Genomic DNA, 19,620 nt, shown 5'->3' with positions numbered 1-19,620 from the left:
TTTTGCGCATCTTTTATAACTGACAATAAAAGGCCTTAATTTAAGGGTAAACTCGGTTCTGAATACGCGAAAGCGATAATTCTTGTTAAATGGATTCTTTTCAAGAGTAGAACATATTGCCTCATAAGTAGTTCTATTTAGACAATCGAAATATCACTTAACTGACGTGAAATACATTCAACCTGTCTTTACGTGTATTTATTATTTACCGTTGTTTTGCAAACCCAATATCTCTTTTATACCGCCTTAGATAAACACCGTAACGATAGTAATCGATAGATTGACGATTTGGTCTTTGTGGGATCAATATTCTTTTATATTACTTTGACGCGATTCGTGCACTTGCGAATTCACACAATCAAGTTTTTGGCGCCGTTGCCGGGGACCAACTTCGTCAAATTTCGTACCCTGTTGTTACACCGTCTAGACTAAGGCATTATTAGCCGGTAAATGCGAAGAACCCGTAGTACCGGAAATTTAGTAGATCCTTTAGCGGAACCCGAACGTTACACTCGTACACGCCTCTTACTCATCCGAATTAAGAAAGCTATGGTCGAGAATCGCGACCAGAGACCTCTTAAGGAATTTACCCAACCCTCTGACGAGGAACCTAGTTCGAGTATAGTAAACCCCCTTATTCCTGCAAACAATTTCGAACTAAAACCGTCTTTGTTGCAATTAATGCAACAGAACCAATACGCGGGTCTCGCTATTGAGAACCCGAATCAACATTTAAAAGTTTTTATCCAACTGGCCGACACCTTTAAATCTAACGGCGCTTCACCGGATGCGATCCGTTTAAGATTATTTCCTTTCTCCCCCAGGGATAAAGCACGTTCATGGTTAGATTCACTTCCAGCTAATTCAATAACTACTTGGGAAGACCTTAGGAGAGTATTCCTTGCTAGATATTTCCCCCTAGTAAGACTGTTGTTCTTCGAAACCAAATAACTAGATTTACTCAAAACCAAGGAGAATCACTTTTTGAAGCTTGGAAGAGATATAAAGAGCTATTAAAAGTATACCCACACCATGGCTTAGAACAATGGCTGGTCGTTCACACCTTCTACAATGGACTCCATTATAACACCAAGCTGAGCATCACTTTGTACCAAATACATATGCACACAAAAAGGGCTCCCTAGGAGTACCTAGGATATTTTGGGTGCTAACACCTTCCCTCTGTGTAACCAACCCCCTTACCTGTGATCTCTGACTTTTATTAGTTTTTATTTGAAAACTTCTTACTTTTTGGGTTTTGTTCGTACTTTTTCCCTTTTCCCTTAGAAACAATAAAAGCGCGGTGGCGACTCTTGTTATTTGATCTCTAGCTTATCAATAGCTTGATGATCATGAATTTCCCGCTACACACACCAATTCAATTCAATCTTGTAAATCGACATTATCACCTATTTCTTTCTTTTAAATTAAATTAATTAATCAATTGAATTTTTGCTTAATTAGTTTAATTTTAATTAACTTGGTTATTTGATTTAATTAAGTAATTTTGGTAATTAATCTTAATTAACTTAATTAATTGATTTAACCAAATTTTAATGAATTAATTTTGATAATTAAATATTGATTTATTTATTTCACAACCATTGTCAAATTAAGTCCATCCAATTTTGTCATCGATTCAAAATCATACTTAAACCGCTAAAATCAAATAATTCTCGATTCAATCGAGCCCTTTTTTCAAATACCTTTGTAAGTCGATTGCTTTTAGCATCGCCATCAACCTCACATAGCTTAATCTTGGGATTTCTTACAATGGGACCTACTCGATTATAATTAAATCGATTAGATGATTGATACACCAAGTATTTCTATGTAGACCCGATTAAATCCTTACCAATGCGAATCCAAATCTCTTCCCGATCAAACATAATATTAAAAAACTATTTTCTTAATAAAACACGAAAGAAGAAGGTTCTTGGAGTCTCGCATTTCTTGAACCTTCAAATGAACGCTCTTGAGGCATACGTCTTGAATTAGCCTTTCATTCACTCTTTCTTTTAAAATACTTAATTACTTGGACAAAAAGAGTGGTCATTGGAGTCTAGCATTCCGGTGGAACCTTTGAACCATCTTTTGAAGGTTCATCGTCCATCAAATGAACTTTCATAATTTATTGAATGAAAAAAATGTTGTTGGAATCTAACATTCCGGTAATGCCCCGATTCATTGGTTCCAAGGCTCACGTCTTGTTCTTACCGAATATTCGTCATTCTCCTAAAATCATTAAACACAACTTTAACCTAATTTCTCGCCCCCGTGCGATCAACAACTTCTTTTCAAAAGAACATTTGTCTAATCCTTTCTAAACGCGTACAAACTTGTGCTTAAGCCTCCGCCGCGAGTAAGCAAGCCATGTTTTACCGTTAGAATGCGATCTAGACACGTGTTCAACCCTAACAAACTTTAATCAATCAACTTCTTTTCAAAAGAAAATTTCTTAATCCTTTCTAATGCGTATATAAACTAGCGCTTAAGTCTCCTCCACGAGCATGCAAGCCAACGTTTAACCGTTAGAATGCAATCTAAGAACTTGTTCATTAAAACACATTAAATCTATCACACATCTCTTCTCGCCCCCGTGCGATTGGAAACCTTTTCACAATGATCATTGTTTAATCCTTTCTAACGCGGACAATAAACTAGTGCTTAAGCCTCCGCCGAGAGTAGACAAGCCAACATTTAGTCTTTAGAATGCAATCTAAATAGTTCACTAAAAAACATAAATAACCCGTAGTCCCCGAACTACGAATGCTCCGATTTCCTTATTGCACCATAAGGATACGTAGACACGAGATTGCGAGATCTTGGCGAGCACACTAATAAAAAACCTCTTTTTCCCCCCTTTCTGAGGTTTCCATCCATCTCTCTTTTCAATTTTTTATCACTCGAAGAAAACAAACAACATTAGCTAACATTCAAATCACAAATTAAACTAAAAGGTTCCCGTTGAGTACAACGGACGTGAGGGGTGCTAATACCTTCCCCTTGCATAATCGACTCCCGAACTCGAATATGGTTACGACGATCATTATTCAATTTTTCAAATGTTTTATCGATATTTTCCTATTCCTTCATTGGGATAAATAAAGTTCGGTTCCACGATCATCGCGAGAAATCGTATTTTTCGAGATGCGACACTTACGTTCACCAAAATCCCCTCCCACAAAGTGATCTCCCCCGTATTTAGAGACATTTTAAAACAAAAAATATGGCTGACAAAATGTTAGGTCCTTAGATTCACTATAATTAATCCATTCATACAAATCAAACTAATTTTTGCAAAATCAACGTCTTTGTTTACCTTGAATAGACCAAGGGCAAACAAAATTGTGAGGAGGCTGATGATGACCTATTTTTGAATAAGCATTTCTTACCTCATTTTGGATGTCAGGATGATAACTTGAAATTTGAGGCCAAATTCCTGGATCTGTTTCCAACAATTCATAATCAACAACTTTAATACTCTCACTTGGATGTTGAGTTTTCGATGCTTCTAGATTTGACAAGAAGTAACTTTAGCTCTAGAAAGCATAGGAAAAAATTCTTCATCCTATAAAGAGAACAATGAAACCATTTAAAATAGTGATTCATACTATACAAAAAAGAGTAAAATCAATTGATTATAAAGAAAATCATTTATGAGAAATTGAGAAAATTAATTTTTTTAACAAATTGGAGTTGTAGGGTTCATCTCAAAAAGAAGAAAAGAATAAGGGAAAATTGAAATATCTATTTTATCTTTGATTTTCAATCACCTATAAATAAATGCAACCAAGACAAGTGAAAAAGTTTGTGAAAGAAAATGAAAGATCGACAAATACGAGAGGAAGAAACAAATATGAGAAATTGTGAGATTTGTCAGTAAGAGAAAAAGAAGTTACAGAGAGAGAGAGAAGTGGAGTGAAGAGTTTCTAGAGAGAAAAGTGAGTTAATAACATTTTTTTATTAATTATTCTAATAAACATATATTTATATATAATATAAAAAAATTAATTATCCTAATAATGATCCCTAGTGCATATATATATATATATATATATACATATATATATATATATATATATATATATATATATATATATATATATATATATATATATAATATAAAAAAATTAATTATCCTAATAATGATCCCTAGTGCATATATATATATATATATATATATATATATATATATATATATATATATATATATATATATATATATATATATATATATATATATATATATATATATATATATATATATATATAAACAAAAATTAAAAAAATTGGTGTGGCTGCCACTATGTGGAATCATCTATAAAATTATCACTAGGATTCCTAAATCCTTTTCTTTGTCTTTAACTCTAACGTTTTGAAAACTGGGAAGACAAGAATTCAAGTAATATATATTTATAATTGATAAAATCTAAAAGATCGATAACAAAGCTAAAACAAAACTCATTAATGAATAGATTCATTAAACGAAACGAAGAAGTGCAAAACACACGAACCTAAAAAACTTAACCCAAACTCTGACATACCGAATCGCCCATCGGACCCAAATCCATTGTCGCCACCATCGATCGTCAGCCCTTTGTCGCAGCTATGACATCTTCGTCAACTTCTAGACTGATTTTTGATTTCTATGGTTTCTTTCTCTTAATAACTTAAAATTTTAAAACATACTTCAACATTGATTAAAAAACAATATCGATCAAAAAAGACTCTCTCCCTCCACGACTCAGCGTCAATAGGATACAAGTTGAAATTTGTTGTTTTTTAGAATCATGTCTCGCGAATATATATATTTTTCCATCCCAATCACAATATGTCATTTATTTGGTTGATCCCCATCTATGGGTAAAAGACTTTGCCGAGTGTGTTGAAGGGCATTTGAATTAGTTTCGTGTGTTTTTTCCCCTCAAAGTTTGGTGTGATCTTTACATCAAGTGTTGGGACACTCCGTTAGATGTTAGATAGGGAAAAACAAACAGAGGAGATTTCATATGATTTAAGTGCTTTCCTTGTATATCAAATGTTGTTTATTAACAATTAGTACATACTCGGTCTTCTTGAACAATTAGCCTTATATTTATTATTAATATAAAAACAGGAAAAGATAAAAAAAAGGCAGAGAACATGTCCAATCTGTTTGAGATACCTAGAATTTTTAAGATAAAACAAATTAAAGCATGGAGACAAGGCAGCTTAAGAAAGACAAATTCAAAATTTTGTTAGAGAAGATGCAAAACTAGAGAGCTCTTTCAAAAAGAAATCGTGATTCCTAAGTATTCTACCTGAAGTACATTTATTAAAATAAAAAGAAATCTGATTGTATTGCAGCATTAGGGGTGAAGGAATAGAAATGAGACAACATTCATCAACACAAACTGGAAAAAGCAACTACTACAAAATCAAATCAGTGTTTATTATATACTTCAGCTTTTGGTTCAGTTCCATGAAACAGTGGAAAAGAAGCACAAAAAAGCATAGACATTGCCCATACGTGTAACAGTAGTGACACACAACTTTTCACATTCTTTATCAACTTTTTAGTAGCTTCTCTAAATAATATCTTTTTATAATTTTTTTTTTTAAATTGCTGTGATAAATACATGCAAAAATCGCTGTAATATTCAAATAAGAAGTTTCAAATTTTTGTATGTTTTGTTCATATTTTAAATTGAGTTTTAAATTTTGAAAGATCCGATTTGAATATTCAAATGGGATTGTTAGATTTTTAAAACTTTTGATTTTTAGAAATTGAATCTGACAGTATTATTCTTGCTTAAATTCTGAAGATCTTTTATTTGTGCTTTAAATTTAAATTCAATTAACTTGAATAAAATTAAGGGGAATTTACAAACCTCATCTTATGGATTATTAGACTCAGGAGGATTACAAACCTCTGAAGTCAACTTGTTAATTAAATTAACAATTATTGTTCTTAAATACTTATACTTCTCATAATCAAAAATAGGAAGATTGTTGAAACGAAATTAGTTTGTCTCATATCCCTTAGATTTCGATGATAACAAAATATTTAAAGAGCAATTGAGTATTATAATATTTGTTCAAGTGCGCAGGACCTTAGACTAAAATTTCATGAATAATCTAAATATTAGTTCTGACCATAAACATCTTAAGAAAAGGTTAAAGACCAGAATCTGATGCATCAGAAGCTGAAGACCAGACTCTGGAGAAGTCAACTTCTGAAGACGTCAACCTCTGAAGATTAGACTTTGAAGAAGTCTGCCTTTACTGATCAGAACCTAAAGACTAGTCAAATCACAAGGACCAAGGTGACTCTGATAGGTCACTGTCACACTCTGAGCTTACTTTATTTTCTTTTGATTATGTGAAGACCTAAGCTTTTTCTAGAGTCAGTTGGGATGTATCTAATAATTTCTCTTGTAGCAAAGGAATTTCAAACAAGCTTTCAACGACATTAACCATTTGGAGAAACATCTTAACGTCTCTATTCAAGCTTCTCAATGACTCTCTTGTGTTGGATCTTCAATGACTATTTTCCTTCTTTATTTAAGGAACCGAAGACTTGAAGAAAAATAACCAACAAACTATTGACATTCAAAGAACAATTACTTTGTCAAAACATAAACACACGATTAACTTAGAATTCTTACCTTTGTATATTCTAGAAATTCCTAAGTCTTAAAAAGTTCTTCTTGAGTTTTATTTTATCTACACCTATGTTTGTATATCAAGTGTATTACCCCAAACAATCTTTTATCTATTAGGTAGATTATCAGAAGTCTCATACTTAGTGTTTAAGAACTTGAAATCTTTTTGCTTGTGTGCTTGAGCATAGAAGTCTATTGCTTGTGTGCTGAGCATTAGAAGCCTCGTACTTTGTATTTGAGCATTGAAAGTCTTTTGTTTGTATGCTTGAGCAAATCATAATATTGTGTGGTTATAGTTAAAATCTCTTGTAAGTACAACGGGGCTAGATTACTCTCGAGTTATGAGAGGAACCATAATAACTCTGTGTGTGTCTCTTTTTTTTTCTTGATTTATTTATCCGTTGTCTACCTCTAATTGATTCAGATTCTATACTTTGTGTTTAGAATCTGACCAAGAATTTAAAAGAGAAATAAAAAGTCAACACAGTTCAACCCCCCTTCTTGTGTTTTTCTCACCTTTAGTTGGCATCAGAGCATCATTTGTGTTAAACACTTAACATTTATGCAGAAAATATCCTGAGAAAAATATATTGAATCATGCTTGGAGTTTTTGAATTTGATAGTGCTACTCCTCATCCACATGTTGTTATTAATCATAATTATAACACTTCAAAAAAGAACAATTATACACCTAGACCTTCAACTTTCAGTGGAGACTCTAATGAGTTTGAATGGTGGAAGAGCAAGATGTATACTCATATCATAGGTCTTGATGATGAGTTATGGGATATTTTGGAATATGGAATTGATATTCCAATTAATGGATTAGGAATGGTTATTGGAAGAAAAACTCTCACACCCGTTTAGAAAAAGATCTATAGAAAATATCATAGAGTTAGAAGCATCTTGGTTGATGCTCTACCTTATTTTAAGTAAATCAAAATTATTGATAAATCTAATGCTAAGACTATTTTTGAATCCCTGTGTGCTACTTATGAAGAGAATCAATAAGTTACGGAAGTAAAGGTCAACCTTCTAGTTCAATAATATGAGATGTTTAGAATGAAGGAGGATGAAGACATTGAAACCATGTTCTCAAAGTTTCAAGTTCTTGTATATGGACTTCAGGTTATGAATAAGAGCTATACTACCTCTGATCATGTCTAGAAGATTCTTAGAAGTCTTCCAGTCAAATACATACCCAAGGTGACAGCTATCCAAGAGGCCAAATATTTAAACTCATTAAGTCTTGAAAGCATTTTCAACAACCTCTAGAGCCATGAGATGGAGCTCAATGGAGATGAACCTTCCAGGAAGTTAAAGGCTCTTGCTTTGAAATTTGTTGCTAAATCTACCAAGGCTTCTCAAGTTAGGGAGTCTGAAGAAGCTTCTCATGTAGAAGGTTTTGAAGATGATGAGGAAATAACCTTTATCATCAAAAGGTTTAAGTATCTAGCCAAGAAGAAGAAAAGATTATCTGACAGAAGCAGTGACTTCAGAGGACCGAGCTCTAGAGAAAAGAAGGAGGATCAAAAGGATTGCTTCAAGTATAAGAAGCATGGTCACTTCATTGATGACTGTCCAGAATTACAAAAGGATAAGTCAACGAAAGGAAGCTATCAGCAGGACAACTTCGGAAACAAGTTCAAGAAGAATCTCATGGCAACATGGGATGAACTTGACAATGATGAATACTCTGAATAGGATACATAACAAACAATTCTTGCTTTGACGGCTCTCACATATTCTGAAGCAGAATCTAACTCAGATTCTGGTTCAGATTTTGACGAAGAATATGAGGTATTTTTTAAACTATCTCGTTCTGATTTAATTATTTTAAGTCTTTTGAAATTGGTTTAAATGTTCTTAAGATGAATTAGCATTTATTAGGAAAAATGTTTTGAAAATTACTTGACAAAAGTCAAGGTTTATTGAGAAAATGGTTCAAGTTTGAAATCAAGAAGATTTTTTAAAAGAGAGAGAAGATTTGAAAATTAAAGAAAGGGGGAGAAGAAGAGACTATCCTAGAGATTAAAGTAAAAGCTAGGGAGTAAATATCTAATCAAGAGATAGCGAGCTTTTATGACATAAGTCAATCAAGAATTCTCTCATTTTGATTAAGCCTCAAACAAGCCAAATAAGCAAATAATAATCCATGTATCAGATGAAACCAGAATTACCAAATCAAGTCTTCAGAGGAAGTCTCAAGTCAAAGGTATCAGATGAATTCCAAAGTCTCAAGTCCCAAGTCCCAAGGCAAAGGTCAAGATCCCAAGTCTAAGTCCATAACTCCACAATAATGCCAAGGATAATAGCCATAAGTCCATGAATCAGGAGAACCAAGTTTCTTTTTAGGTTTTTCTTTATTAGTGTTTTCTTTACAAGGATATAAAAGAAAAATCCAAATGGACAAAAAACAAATGACATAATCACAAATAACATGACATGGAATGCTAAACATAAAGTATAAAGTAAATGGCATAAAATAAAGGAGCATAAAGTAAATGACTTTGAAGTAAAAGTTAATGCAAGTAAAATGTTAGTAAATGAGGTTAGTAATCAAAATAAAATACGGTTTGATCATTTTTTGGAGCACACTCCACTATTCACCCTTAAGCAGAAAACATGAACCTATACATCATTATGAGAAGGGCTCCAACTTAGATAAAAATCAACAGGTGTGCCACTAGCTCTTATAAATGAAAAGGGATCAATATTTTCACACAGTACCATGAGGAGTAGGAGACTTACAAGCTCACTTATAAAAATTTCTTTACTTTGGGACAAATTTAGTGTTATGTTAAGCAATCGTGATTGGACTTATATAGAAGTCGCAACTATCTGAGGTCGGTCAATAATAATGTTAGTGTCAATACATACTAGAGAAATGATATGTAAATCATTCTCCTAAAGTCATAAAATGCAAAAAAAAAAAAGGAATGATCAAGCACAAAGGCTATAAGGATGGTCCATTACTTCAAACCATACTTCATGAAGCTTGGGACAAGCTTATGCAGCAATCCAAAGTACCTTAAATGATCCATGATCAATTAGGGGGTAGATTTGAAATGATGAAAGTTCACCAAGCACCAATCCACACATCATGAACAAGATGGATACAAACCATCCAATTGATCAAAGGGAAAAGAATGAGATGAAGAAGAAGGGGACAAAAGAGGTCACATCCAAATTGGACCAAAAGTTTGATCAAGTCATTATCAAAATCAATCATCCATTTGGTGATTAGAGTTTTCACCCAATTAACACCCAAGATCCATTGAGTTTAATGAGACTCGTGATCCAAAACATCATAATTCAGGGCCAGCATAATTTCACAAAGGTCACACCAATATAAAATGCAATTAAATGAAATAAAAATGTACCAAAAGTATTTTTAAATGAATTTTAAAATAGAAATAAAATGAAAAATCTATAAAGTCCTCCAAAACACCAAATAAATGGCCAAGAAAATTATGGAAGGTTAGAAATAAAATAAGAAGCATATAATAAAATTTTCAGAATTAAAAAATGCAGAAAAGTATATTTAAACAAATTAAAACAAAAGAGAAAATAGAAAATTAAAAAAATTAGAAAATCAGTGAAATAAAATGTGGAAAAATAAAAATCAGATGAAGAAAAATAAAAGAGAATTTTAAAAATTACTTTGGGATTTTTGGATGAAAAATGAAATTAATATGAATTTTAAAAGAAAAAGAAATTAAAAATAATAAAAGAAAAATTATTAAAATCAGAAAAGACACGGAGCGTTGAATCACGCCTCATTAATGACATGGCAGATCCAACACTCCTCAGGTTAGGATGCACGATGGAATGCGCTACAAGCAACACACAGAATCCAATTCAAATCCAACCAATCAGAATATTTCAAATGTCCAACGTGTCTGACCAAACTCAGACGACCAAGAACACTCCGGTCATCTTCTCTGGTGAGCTCTCACCGTAGTTTCATCATTTGATAAATTCAGAACACAAGACCACCACCATTGTGATCCTCTTCTCATCCCAAATTCAACCTTATTCTCCAAATTCATTTATCTAAATCGAGCAAAGGGAATTTTAGAGAAGTTTCGGAAACAAGCAGGCCACGAAAAATAAAATTAAATGATGAACACGATCAAACAACATCAGATAAGTTAGGGGAAAGCTTCAGATAGTGAAAGATTACATTGTGGTAACTTATTTGAGTTCAAATGATGCTCAAAACTACCTTGTCCATATGGTGATTAGAAGTTGATGAAGCTTGATCTGGTTAGAGAACTTCAGAAGATCTCAGAGCTTGGAAATTGTTGCAAAAGTTTCAGAGGATACTGAAGATGCCAATGGAATCAAGAGATTGGATTGAAACAAGCTGAAACTCAAAACACAATAGTTGATTTTTTCTGGAAAATTTCAAGTTGCAGCAGGGGTTTCTTGGCTCTAAAAAGCTTGGAAATGAATGAAGTAGCTTCCTATATTTATAGGGAATGTGTTTAGATCCAAATACGTGTGGAATGATGTTGCATTCGTGCAAAACGAATTTTATCCAGATGTGTGAAAAGTGTGACTTGCAACTCATTAAAACTAAGCCAAATGACGTGTTTCGAGGGTGAATTAACTTCTAGAGACTTGTTTAAACATGTTTAGGTCCAAATTACATGTTAATTTGGATTTGAATTGAGATTAGTGAAGTTTAAATTTTGGGCAATGGTGATATCTTCAGTTCCAAGTCACCATGTTCAACTCAATGGGGCATCCTACTCAAGAGGCTTTTTGATTCCATTCTTTTTGCAATGTGTTGGCATCATAGAAAAGATTGAAATGTGCCAAGAAAGGTTGCATTTGGATGTTTGAGCACAAATTTATGTCATGTTGAAGTTGGCACGAAAAACTGATCATATAACTTAGAAAAATTCAAGTGTTCCATGGCTGAAAATGACATGTAATGTCTCAATGAATTCCATGGCCTTCCAAGCATAATTTGACTTTGACCCTTGAAGAAAACTTGTAGAGGGCATCACAAATGATATTGTTCAAAAATAATGAGCCTCAAATTTTGAAAATTGAATAAGTTATGACCTTTGAAAGTTGAGAAAAAGTCATTTGAATATAGGTAAAATTTCACAAAGTCCACAAATGACCTATAATGTCTCCAAACTTTTGATGATCCTCCAAGCATAATTGGCTCTTGTCATGTAAATATAAGTTATAGAGTATGTTGAGAAGAGTCATATGCAAAAAGAATAATTCAAAAATGTTATAATTGAAGGAGTTTTGATCCTTGGAACCTTGACTTTAAAATGTTGACTTTTTGGTCAAACCTCTTAGAACAAGTTTGTGTACTTGGACTTTCCTTGCATTTCAAAGCACATGGGTGATCATATGAAATCCAAATAAAGTTTCCTTGATTTCATTTTGATTAAATTTCTCAAAGCTTGAAGTTTCTTGTTGAAGAAGGCATGGAAATAAACACATGAACCTTTGACTTTCCTTGAGGAGTAAGCAACAAAACTTTGAGATGCTCTTGATGGAAAAACCCTACATTGCAAAATAAACTTAAGAAGAATAAAACATATTTTTTATATTTTTATTAGTGGTTAGATAAGAAATTAATTATATAAACACAAAGGTAAAACACCAACAAAGAGGTGTTTGATGGTCCCTGCAAGAAGGAAACCCAAAGGGGGGAAGGATCAAGGTGTGACCTTGTTTGTGTGCAACGATGCAAATGATATGTGGGATCTTAGGGTTAAAAATTAGGGTATATCAGATGTTCATATTTAAGTTTCTTCAATTTGGAGATATAAAGGTTGAAATCTTTGTCTCGACAAGGTTGAAGAAACTTAAATATCAAAGACCTAATTTTTGGCCCTAAGATACCGAAAAATGCTTATGATATGACATGAATGCAAGGAAGGACCTTTGTAGGGAATTAGTTTCCACAGGGGGATTCGGACAGGGATGGACAAAGTTCCACAGGGGAAAAGAAAAGACTCGGGAATAACCATCATTTGGAAAGAGACCAATGTATAGTTAGAAAATGACTGCAACAAAGACCCAACGAGGAAGACTTAACAAGGCAAGGCTCCACCGGGGAAATAAAAATCATCAAAAGGGAAATTTCCAACTCCACCAGGAGAGGAATATTACCTAACTATCAGTCGAGTGATAGCTTAACAAAGGTAATGAGCTCGAGCAGAATGATTACCAACTACTAGCCATGTGGTAACTTAACAAAGGCAACCAATCAAAAGGGATGGGGAAATGTTACCTACTATCATCCAAGTGATAGCTTAACAAACATAGTAAGCTCAAACAGAATAATTACTAACTACCAGTCATGTGGTAACTTAACAAAGGCAACCAATCAAAATGTAAGAGGAACTATTACCTACTATCAGTCAAGTGATAACATAACAAAGGTAATGAGCTCAAACAGAATGATTACCAACTATCATCCATGTGGTAACTTAACAAAGGCAACAAATCAAAAGGTAAGAGGAATTGTTACCTACTATCAGCCAAGTGATAGCTTAACAAAGGTAACGAGTTCAAACATAATGATTACCAACTACTAGTCATGTGGTAACTTAACAAAGGCAATCAATCAAAAGGTAAGAGGAATTATTACCTAATATTAGTCAAGTGATAGCTTAACAAAGGTAATGAGCTCAAATAAAATGATTACCAACTACCAGCCATGTGGTAACTTAACAAAGGTGTTGAAAGAGTATATCTTCGGCAAATATTTTTGTATCGTATCCACAGAGATTGGTTGATATTACCGCCTTTCTATAATCCAAATGTTGTAAGTTTAAAAAGTAACAAGGTTGTTTTGGTTGGAAAGTTATCTTGTGAGTAAATGTCACTAAAACAGTAAAAATGGTTTTAATCAAATATAAAAGCTTGGCAAGATTGGAGTTCACTATTTCAAATGCTTATGATTCCTTATGATAAATAAATAGATTCAAGATTATTGATGATGTTCAAGTATCCTCTCAAAGTCATTTATGTCTAAATGATATTGTGATAATCACTATATTGATCCTTAGACGATCTCTCCACCTAACTATCAATATAGCAATCTTTAATGCTTAATACCAAAGAAGAGTAATGAATAAATCTATCTCTACAACTTATTCACTACTTGAAAATCTGTTTTATGTCAAGACTCAAATAATCTCTCTCGACAACTACTCAAATCTGGTTTTCAACTTAGGGCAAAAACAGTATTCAATACATCAACAATCTTTATCATATATAAAAATCAAATGGAGTACATAAACAAATGAGAATAGCTACTACCTCCAATCTTGACAAAAAGGGAGTTTAGCTCCTCATCACCATTGTTACAAAGCAGAATATTTCAGAAGAAAAACTCTGTTTTTCTTCTCTTACAAAAGCTCTCAAGAACAATGTGTGAATGATAATGAATAATGTTTCAATACCCTAGGTTAAACTATTTTGTCTATCCCAAAAAGGTTGCCATTTCCCTAATTGGACATTGTCATCAGCAGCAGAAAAGCACTTCCCAGGCAGACATCAAAATGGCAATTACTTTTTCTGCACAGCAGCACAGTTGACCCTTGGTCAGCTTGCTGGATTCGCAGCCTTCGCGGCGCGAAGGAGGTTCGCGGCGCGAACTGTTGCTTCTCCAGCTTCCTTGTTTGGCAAGCTTCCTCCAAATTGTAATGTTGAACCCAAGGTCCTGCTTATCCAACAATTCTACAAAACTAACAAAAATGTGAAATAACTATTCAAAACAAAATAAATTAAACCCAATTGCATTTATACAAATTAATGACGATAAAAGTGTGTAATTACATCAAAACTTGGTAAAAGAGACCAATAAAATGGTATAAAAATTAGTACTAATTGGTCCCTAACAACTCTCCCCAACTTAGCATTTTGTTTGTCCCTAAACAAAAGTGTCCACCCTTACAACCAAAGTCATGACACAAAAGATTTAAACAAGAATTCATCAAGGATATTCAAATGGTTCAAAAGCGTTTGGCTTTTTTTCTCAATTCACTTATCTCAACTCTAGACAAAACATAAATAAGGGAAATGGTAAAGTGCAAAAATCATTCCAAGGATTTCAAAGTCATACATGTCAAAATTGAATCAAACTTACGCACACATCAATATTGATGAATAACATGAAGGGTTACTTTCACTCATCCAAGCAGTTAAATCAACAACAAATCAAATCATGCGGTTATCACAACAAGTACCAAATCATGTGAAAAATGAGAATCAAGAGGTCTTTCAAAGGTTGTAATGTGGCTTAGGTTACAAGAAAGGATATGATTAAGAGAATTCAACAAGGTTGCCTATCCTAAGGGAGCATTCCCAAAGATTCAACTCTACACAATTTCCTTTTCCTTGGTCCCTATCTTTTTCTTTTCAAATCCACACAACCATGAGCATATTTATATATATATATATATATATATATATATATATATATATATATATATATATATATATATATATATATATATATATATATATATATAATATATATATATATATATATATATATATATATATATAATATATATATATATATATATATATATATATATATATATATATATATATATATATATATATATATATATATATTTTTTTTAAATATGCTCTATGGTTTCAAGGGTGATTTCTTTTTCTTGTTTCTTTTCATATTCTTACCCTTTCAAAGAAACTCACTTTTCCAAGTTCTAATCAACTTTTCCTTTTACTCTCCCCAACTTTAGATTTCAACACCAAAATTATTCAATAATGCTCCCTCCTTAGACATAAGCAAAAGGCAAAATTCTGCAAACAACTCGGTTTGAGGTTTCAACTGACACGAAAGAAATTAGGATTCATTTATTCCACAATTTTCAATTGATTTTACAATGATCAATCAAATGAATCCTAACAAGCTCAAAGGGGGTTAACTAAGGATTACTCCTCACAAGGTTCGTTGATTTAAGCTTTTTGGTCAAGTGGTTTTTCTCACAAAAATTGCCTCTATCATATTCAAAAATTTCACACAACATTAGATTGATGCATGATTTAGCATGATAAGCATGAGTCAAAATAATGCTCGGTTTCCCGCTTTTTTAGTGTACAATGGAAAGCTTCCTCACAAATGGTTAAGTCCTATTTTGATTCAAAACTGACATATACTTCAATGAATTTATGAAATGGAATTTGCACACAACATCAACCTACTCATGTTAAGTCTAGAAAGCGATAAAGTGTACCTTGAAATGCCGACACTAATTCTTATCATCACCACTCGAAGTATCCTATGCTTCTTTCTTTGCGAACAACTCTTGGTTGCTTTAGGCTTGACTTAAGCGTAAGAGCAATTAACTAGAACTGTTGGTAGACCAATTTGATTAAAAACACACTTAAATTTCAAAAAGTACTCATGCAATTATAAAAATACTGAAGAAAAAATTTAAAGTGCTAGGATAAAGTCACGGTGAACTAGAGCCACCAAAAAGTACATTACAAAATTCTCAAAACAAAAAAAAACAGAATTAGTCACAAGAAATTCAAACAAACAATTCTCTTCAAAACTCCACAATTTCAATCCTCCTCCTCTTCATCACCACCTACACTTCCGAGAACATCTTCCATCTCCTCATTTGGGTCAGCACTACCTCCTGCACCCCCCATAAAATTTGGCCTGCCCACAGGCCAATTAGCATAAGCTGCATAATCAGCTTGCGATGGAAAAGTTCGGGCCTCCGGTGCCAGAAACGTGTTCTGGAACTGCTGCTGCATGGCATCAAAAAGAAAGGATTGAGACCTCCTAGAGGCCTCAAAGTTCTCACAGCAGTAGTTGGCAAAAGCCATCTGATCAAAACCTGGGGTACTCTGAGGTTGAGGTTGAGAACGGGATCTGGCTCGGGACCGAGAGGAAGAAGTACCAGATGCATCAGTCTTCTCATTCGGGTTCTGCAGAAACCTGTTCAAATAAGCGTCACTGATCACACTGGTGATCGAGTAGTGCACTTCCTCAGGGATGTGAACATTGGCCCTACGGCACAGTCCCATGATGAGTCCTGGATAAGCTAGCACACCAGCTTTGCCCCCGAAATTTGTTCCGCTTAACACAATCTTTCTCAACTCGCATGAAATGAGGGCTGCAACATCCACCGTCTTCCCGATCATGATGCAGTACAAGAGACACCCGACATCCAAAGGAATTGTGGTGGTGTGGCTTCTTGGTCTGATATTGGTTAAAAGTAGCACCAAAAAAGCTCTAGCTTCCAAATTGAAATTTTCCCTCTTCCACAATTTCGGATGCCCTTGGTCATTCACTTCATAAGATTTTCCTCTGAGACAAAGGGTGGCATTGATCGCTTCCAGGTTCCATCTGTCAGCTGCTACCATGGTATTGTACTCACAACTCTCCCCCTCTCCAAGAGTTAAGGGATGACCTAGATAAGAATTGATGTCATCCCTTCCAAATGACACAATCTTTCCCCTTACCCTGGACTGGTGAATGAAAGTCGTACCTTCCTCATGATGCATCGCATTCGCGTAGAATTCTCGGACAAGGTCGTAGTTGATTGCGGCTTCCGGCTCACATAACTTCATCCATTTTCTTTGCTCGAAAACCTCAACCACTCTGTGATACACCCCAGTTGGAGCCAGGCGGATAAACCTTTCCGGTAGAATAGTCCTCTTGACAAGACTCTCAAAGCGTGCTTCGTGCTCCTCACTGATGAACCTTCGGGTAGCACGGGCCTGAGGAGGTGCTGTGGTCTTAGTTCTCTTAGACATCTGCAATAAAAAACCAGCACAACCACAAAACACACATGACAGCATTAGTCAATAATCAAAAAGAAAATGGCTGCTGGAATTCACAGTTCGCGGCGCGAAGGGGGGTTCGCGGCGCGAACCCTGCGATTTCAGGAAATCCCCAATTGCTTCCTAGGGTTTCACCATAGAGGGATTAAACATACCCAACCAGTCAAAATGCACAACCCTAACCTAATCCTATTCTAATTCACACATGCATAGCAATTCTAAACAGTATTCACAGAGAAATTCGATCTCTAACCAACCCTAAATTGAAAAACCTAAAAAAAAAGGATTGGAAAAGAGGAAATGAAGATTACATACCTTTAGAATCTCTACACTTGCAAAAAGAAGAAGATTGGAAGAGTGAAAAACTGAAAACGTTGAGAAATGGTGGAATTTGGGGGATTGGGGTGAAAGCGCGGCAAAAGGGTTTGAAATGAAAAAGTTTGAAATGAAACTGAATTGACCTAAACAGTATTTAAATGCTTTCTGTCACGCAAAGTTCGCGGCGCGAACAGGGGGTCGCGGCGCGAACTGCATAAAACAGAACCAATTAAAAATTTTTCATTCAGTTCGCGGCGCGAACAGGGGGTCGCGGCGCGAACTGCAAAAAACAGAAACCACTCAAATTTATTCATTCAGTTCGCGGCGCGAACATGAGGTCGCGGCGCGAACTGCAAAAAACAGAAACCACTCAAATTTATTCATTCAGTTCGCGGCGCGAACATGAGGTCGCGGCGCGAACTGCAAAAAACAGAACTTCAAAATTTTTTTTTTTTTTTTTTTTTTTAAAACTTCAACAGAGCTAAAAATCACACAACAGAGAAATTTAAAATGCACACAAACAACGTTGGGTTGCCTCCCAACCAGCGCTTTGTTTAACGTCGTTAAGAGCTCGACGGTACCTCAATTAGCTTGATCCAGATAAGGAAAGGACACACACATCACGGTTTATGTCACCGCTATGATAGACTTTCAGTCTTTGACCATTGACAGTCCAGCTTTCTTGCGACTTTGGATCCTCTATCACAATGGCTCCATAATTCCGTACTTCCTTGACAACAAATGGTCCAGACCATTTAGACTTCAATTTACCCGGAAACAACTTCAACCTTGAATTAAAAAGCAATACCATCTGGCCAACATGAAACTCTTTGGGGCGGACCTTCCCATCATGGTAGGCTTTTGTCTTCTCCTTGTACAGCTTATTGGAATGGTATGCATTGTTCCTTAGTTCCTCCAACTCATGGAGTTGACCCTTCCTTTTCTCTCCAGCTAGAGTGGAGTCGAAGTTCAAGAACTTAAGAGCCCATAATGCTCTATGCTCCATTTCAACTGGAAGATGACAAGTCTTCCCATACACCAGTTGAAACGGAGTCAGCCCAATAGGTGCTTTGTAAGCAGTGCGATATGCCCACAAAGCCTCATCAAGTTTTAAGGACCAATCCTTTCTTGAGTTCGAAACTGTTTTCTCAAGTATCCGTTTGATTTCCCGGTTTGAAACCTCAGTTTGACCGTTCGCTTGTGGGTGGTAGGGAGTGGTCACCTTATGCTTTACACCATAATGTTGCAGAACTTTTTCTAAGGGTGTATTGCAGAAGTGTGAGCCTCCATCACTCACCAACACTCGAGGCACACCAAAACGTGAGAATATGTTCTTCTTTAAAAATTTGATCACGGTTTTGGCATCGGCCTTGGGTGAGGCACTTGCTTCCACCCACTTCGAAACATAATCGACAGCTACTAAAATGTACTCATTAGAGAAAGAAGAGGGGAATGGGCCAACGAAATCAATACCCCAACAGTCAAAAACTTCTACCTCTAGCATGTTGGTTAGAGGCATTTCATCCCGTTTTCCTATTCCGCCACTCCGTTGGCATGCGTCACAACTCTTCGCATGTTCGTGCGCATCTTTGAATAAAGATGGCCAATAAAAACCCGATTGGAGTACTTTAGTGGCTGTTCTCAAACCACTATAGTGACCTCCATACGGAGAGTTGTGACAGTGCCACAGAATGTCTCTTGATTCCTCTATTGTTACACACCTTCTCAAAATATTGTCTGCCCCTACTTTAAAAAGATAAGGGTCATCCCAGACATAATATTTTGCATCAGCTAAGAATTTCCTTCTTTGATTGCAAGTGAGGTCTTCCGGTGTTAAACCAGT

General features: G+C 34.8%; 1 non-coding gene across 1 annotated transcript; it reads right to left on the bottom strand.

The window, feature by feature from the left end:
* Positions 1 to 932: 932 nt before the first annotated feature.
* Positions 933 to 1,039, bottom strand: LOC127117146 (small nucleolar RNA R71). The gene has a single exon (XR_007801905.1). It is a non-coding gene; the product is annotated as a small nucleolar RNA R71 (small nucleolar RNA).
* Positions 1,040 to 19,620: the final 18,581 nt, after the last annotated feature.

The sequence above is a fragment of the Lathyrus oleraceus genome, chromosome 1 (genome assembly GCF_024323335.1).
Source record: "Lathyrus oleraceus cultivar Zhongwan6 chromosome 1, CAAS_Psat_ZW6_1.0, whole genome shotgun sequence".
Classification (NCBI taxonomy): domain Eukaryota; kingdom Viridiplantae; phylum Streptophyta; class Magnoliopsida; order Fabales; family Fabaceae; genus Lathyrus; species Lathyrus oleraceus.
This window is presented reverse-complemented; position numbering and strand designations above follow the sequence as displayed.